Raw genomic sequence first — 6,009 nt, 5'->3', positions numbered from 1 at the left:
GACTCTCAAAGTGTATGTTGCCGCTATTGCCGCACATCACGATGCAGTGGATGGATCATCCCTTGGTAAGCACCCTCTGGTTGTGAGGTTCCTCAGAGGCGCTAGGAGCTAATCCTCCCAGACCGCGCCTCGTACCCTCTTGGGACCTCTCCGTCGCCCTCCAGGGCCTACGGCGACCTCCCTTTGAGCCACTTGCCTCAGTCGAGCTTAAGTATCTGTCATTAAAGACAGCGCTCCTGACTGCGTTGGCCTCCATCAAGAGGGTGGGGGATCTACAAGCTTTCTCTGTCGACAAAATGTGCCTTGAGTTCGGGCCCGGCGATTCTCACGTCATCCTGAGACCCCGGCCCGGTTATGTGCCCAAGGTTCCCACCACACCTTTCCGCGATCAGGTGGTGAGCCTACAAGCTCTGCCCTTGGAGGAGACAGACCCAGCTGCGGCGCTGCTGTGTCCAGTCCGTGCTCTGCGCACTTACGTAGACCGCACTCGGCACTTCTGACGCACCGAGCAACTCTTTGTCTGCTTCGGAGGTCAGCAGAAAGGGAATGCTGTCTCCAAACAGAGGTTGGCTCATTGGGTGGTAGAAGCCATCTCCCTGTCATACTTATATCAGGGAGAGCCTTGCCCCTGAGGCATTCACGCCCACTCCACACGGAGTGTTGCGTCTTCCTATGCGTTGGCACATGGCGCCTCATTAGCAGACATCTGTAGAGCTGCCGGCTGGGCGACACCAAATACCTTCGCCAGGTTTTACAACCTCCGCGTAGAGGCCATCTCCTCCCGTGTTCTGTCAGGTGACCGGGAGGACGGCTAGTGTCGGCTTGTTGCGCCATTCCCACGTGGATCCGTGCGCCATTTTCCCAGAATGTTCCCTCTGGCGAACCCTGGGTCCTCCATGCCCCGCAGTCAGGGCTGGATGCGGAGTAGTTCTGACTGTGCTCCTGCCGGGTCTCCTTCGCCCTACAGGTTGTGGCAATATTTCTCTTATTTTTCCAGAGGTCAGCCAGAAGGCCTCTGTTTCCCTCGTATATCCCTAAAAACCTTTATGTATATAGTGAATTTACTTTATTTCAGCATGGACAGAATTCATGTGCTCCGCCCCCCCAACCCCTGCTTCAGTTCAGCTGGCATCCCTGTGGGCCCCCTCATCGGGCCCCAGGGTGTTGGGAAGGTTACGTAAACGTATCCACCTGCTGACACGTCCGCCTGCCAGCACGTGGGTCGTTGCGTAACGCGGCGCCAAGGTCGTGGCCTGTTCCATAGGGTCTGTTCCCGTATGTAACGTCGAACATCCCCCCACCATCAAGATAAGACTCCTACAGGAATGCAGGGAAAGATAGACTTTCCTTATTCAGACATGCAGTCCCACATACAGTTATATAGAAATGTACACGTATCAATGTGTTACCTTTTCTTATATTGTTGTTTCTGTTATGTATGTCGGCCTCAAACATTAATCCGCAATAGGTGAATTATTGTGCATGCTAAGACTCACGTTTAGAATCACTCAGTCAAACGAGAAGATACATAGATCATGTTTGGTGTCTATGAGCAGCATTTATTATTCCCTAAATGTTAATGTTTGTGGCATCTTAATAACTCCTTGCTTTATAGGTATTATTGAACCTTTGAAAGTTTTGTGGCCAAACAACCAATCAGCTTCCACATGCGAAACCCCATTGTGAGAGACAAAGACTTTCAATCTTCCCTCCAAAACTCAGATCAACCGGATTGGACAAGGTCCAACTGTGGGCGTGAACGACCTACAGGTTTATAAACCTTCCCTCATCTCTCTCTCTCGCTCTTGCCTTCGGGACACAAAGACACGTCACCCGCACCTCCCCCCAGATCCATGGGGGGGGGGGGGGGCTCACCTGGCAGTGGAGATGATGAGGCCTGCAATACTCTCAAGGAACTGGAAAGGACTTTCTGAACTGAATACATACGGAACCAATGCACAACCACAACAAGCTTGCAAGTATCCGTCCTTTCTACAAACGTAGATAGCTGCGTATTAGGCGTTTTATAAAAGAAACGACTTCAGGATGTTCAGAACCATTTCATTCCTGTCCCTTTGCAAACTCACTTTCTGTCTCTCTCTCTCTTACTCTCTCTCTCTCTCTCTCTCTCTCTCTCTCTCTCTTACTCTCTCTCTCTCACGCGTTCTCTGTCTATTTGTGTTTTATGTACGTTTGTCTATGTGCGATCGTTTGTAAGTAGAATAGTTTAATAAACAACCATATATTCACATATAATGATTCTCTGTGCTGAATGCTTACATTACAAAGTCACTTAAACTGTTTCGATCTCATATTGCTACCTTAAGCCCTATTCTGTTCAATTGTTTTAACTCCGTTCTGGTTAGTAGAAATGCGTTGCCGTGACGACGGGCCAACGTCAGAGTAATGGATATCACTGAACAATTTGCTGGACAAAGAAACCAGTCGATATCATTATTACTGTTACTGATCAGAAACTGGAAATTGCGTATATTTAATGACGATTATTATACACGATTTCCTGTGAGTTAAACTACTTTCCCTGACTGAAATGTATGTTTTAAATAACCCATTTCATCCTATTCATTGGTTATAAGACCTGGTGGAGTTTGCAGTGTATATGTGATGAGAGAAACAGTCTCAGGCATATACACACATATATTGATCATCTTAAATTCTTTGAGCTAACCAAAATTCTCTACATTAATTGGCGTTAGAATGCGGGCAGTTTTAAACTATGTGATGTGAGCGGCTCAGGAATAGTTTGTGTGTCTGCATGCTTGTTTATTCAAACTCGGCTCGCGACTCGCGTCTCTTTTGTTTGTGTGTGTGTGTGTGTTAGAACGGTGTGGCCAAGCCCACCTTTAACACCTTCACAGATGTTTGAGCCTCTCGCACAGAGAAACTAAACCGCTGTTGAAGATGTAACTTAACTGCAGTTTATATATTGACCCTATAAAACGAAGAAATCTTTTATAGCGCGTCTTAAAGCCACCCTAAATTGAGCGAAGAAACCCTCTATTTTTGCGTGAAGAAGCTGATTGAGCGATGTTCCTCTTTCACCTTACAAAGGCCATATCTTTATATTTTGAGTGTAGATAGATTAGCCATTGATGTGCACTCCAATGCTAATCAGCTATCTTGCTCCTTTGGGTTAAAACCTCAGCTTAGCTAACTGATTAGGTTGACCCCGTTTGCTCGTCGAATAGATTTAATATAGTAAACAACTTCGCGTTATTACTGTACAAATCTTGATCGAGTGTTATTTATTTGTTTTGTGCAAAGCACACACAAGTCTTGTGTCAGCAGGCTGACTCAAGATCAAGGTGCACGCATCGTAACTAAGCAACCTTTTAATAGTGTAACCATCCTATTAAGTTAAAGTTTGCAAAACACATGTACCTGTGTTCAGTAAAACGGACACAAGAAAGATACACCCGCGATAACGCATCGCCATGCAACTGCGCTTAGATGCGCGTTTAAATCCACACAAGGTGGAATCTGAAATCCCGCATAAAAGGTATTTCCTTCTATTAAAAGATAGAAGTCTGTCTAAAACCTCTTCCAATACCTATGCCTGATTTCATTTTTTTTTTTTTTTCTTTACTTTTTTTTTTTCTTTGAGCAACAACGCTTATAGATAGTCCCAGTCAGTCTCTCCCTTCTCTTTTCCTTTTGATGTTACATTATTAATTATTGTTATTTAAACCATAATGATAATTAACATAATGTATGTTTTTTTTGTGTGTGTGTGATTTAATTTTAATTATTTCACCGCCTTAGATTCAACTCTCCCTTTAGCAATTATAATTGTATTTGCTCATTTTAAATTTTTGATTAAACAGTCTTGATTTAAATTTAAACTTTGACCAAATCGATCAAGTTGCACTCTCACTACCCCGGGTAATTCGGCCCATCCCAGGGGGGTCTTTCTCTCTTTTGCTCTCTCAGCTCTGCCATTTCCCAGGTGTGACGACTCCATAGCGCCCCCACCCGGTGGGCCCCGTCACTGACCCCAGGGCTGGCAGTCAGCTCACTTTCTCTCTGTTGCTTTAACCCTTTATACCTCTCTTTCTGATGGATTTTGTTTTTATTTTTCTCCCTATTAGAGACTGAACCTGTCTGAACATCAGTGAAATCTTTTGGTAACTACACCGATGAACTGAATAGCTCCAAAGTTAATCGCTCATCATTAAGTTTACTCATAGTTTCCTGTGTTTGCCCACACAAACTATCTGACCCCTTCTTTACAGCTAGGATAAGCGTTTAGTTTGCGTCACCATCTGATGACATCAGTTAAGGCGCAACACATAGCAACATTTTAGCTCATTAGTTCTGTACGGACTTGCATGGGCTCGTTGTGCTTTGTCTCTCCCTCTCTATTTGTGTCAACATGTCACCATCCAGTCTCGCCATCCAGTCCAGACAAGGCAAAGAGGCCATCCTGCCCTGGGTCTAGTGACTACAGCCCCTGAGCGGAGAACAGCCGGACGACCGCGCACACAGGCGAATGGATCACGATCCAGTCAAGAGCTACGGCTGCAGAGAACCAATCAACTCATCTACAGCCCGGACCATCAGTGACCACGCCCTCAACAAGATCGTCTGACTAAAGCCGCAGCGGAGAAAGCTTCACCCACGACGGAACCAGGACAGCGCGCAGAACCGCCTAGACCATCTGGATGTTCAGAGATAGCGGATGAAGAGGACAAGGACCTACACGAGGAGAGAGGAGAAAAGCTTCAAGACACGCCTGCAACACCCCCACAGACTGAGCGCAGAGAGCAGTACAGGAGAACACTCCTAAACAGCGGAAGCTCTCTTTACAATGGACCCAGGCAGACAGCAGCACTCATGCCACGGCCAAAGCCTTTTACGGCCTCCTGCAAGCAGCCTACGCCGAAGTTCAAGTAACGACTCCGCAAAGAAACACAAAGTGCGCTGAACCCAGCACACCTTAAAGAACTCAAATTCTTGCAGATAACAATATGAACAAACAGGAGAGCTCAACACAAAATCTCTCCCGGGCCTAACAGCCCACCGTTCACACCTCACACGCCAGCAAGCTGGCCGGGAATCTGACAGCTGTCACCACAAAACGCTGTCTTCCTGAACACTGCAGTAGGCTACAACACACGCCTGTCTGCAAAACATTGACTTTTAAGCAAGAACATTTGCCCAGTGTGACCACGAGACAGATCTGCTTAGCTCCACCTCCAGCTAACAGGACCCCAGCCATTTGTACCAGCAGTCAAAACTGTCAAAACTGAATACAGCAGCTAAGAACACGACTGCTACGACCAGCATCTGAGCCTACGTGAGACAACGCGACAGGCACCAAGGGAAGATGGCATCAACACCAGAAAATCTTTCCCCTCAGATATCCACATCACACTGTGAGTCACCACCCAAATGCTACAGCCTTCTTCCGTACAGCGATTGCTCGATTCAGCGGACTCTACAGACCGCCGGAAAACAGCCAAGCACCAGAAGGCAATAAAGATTGGCAAAGTGATTGTCCAGCTGCCCCATGCCAAGGGGGGACGTCTGACTGACCAAGGTGAACAAACATACAGTGGTGTATGGGAGCTGAACACGCAGCGACATCACTGTGTGGGAGTGATCTGAGATCAGTGCAGGCCAACACTGAGGACACCTGTGCTCTGAACTTAACCTGGAATAGACAATGCAAAACCTGCTACTTCCTGTTTCTCACAGCCCTACGATACTCCCTCAACTGGGAGAAAGCCTTGCTAGATAAGATTACTCCCAGATGTTTACACTCTGGCGAACGAACTACCTGCATTCACCAAAAGGGGTCACTGTTCGGCTCAAAACACAGTGTGGCTAAAACCCTAACGCTGCACACACATTCAATGGAATACGTGAAGCAGTGCCCACTCTAGAAGCCACACCCCCTTTCTGAAAAGTAATCTTTTGCAGTGTACATACCATTTAGGTATTTCAAAGACTTTAAACAATTCCGTCATGAAGAGCCTAAGGGAAAAT

This window comes from Garra rufa, chromosome 7 (assembly GCF_049309525.1).
Source record: "Garra rufa chromosome 7, GarRuf1.0, whole genome shotgun sequence".
NCBI lineage: Eukaryota > Metazoa > Chordata > Actinopteri > Cypriniformes > Cyprinidae > Garra > Garra rufa.
The sequence above is the reverse complement of the archived record's forward strand: the minus strand, read 5'-3'. Positions refer to the sequence as shown.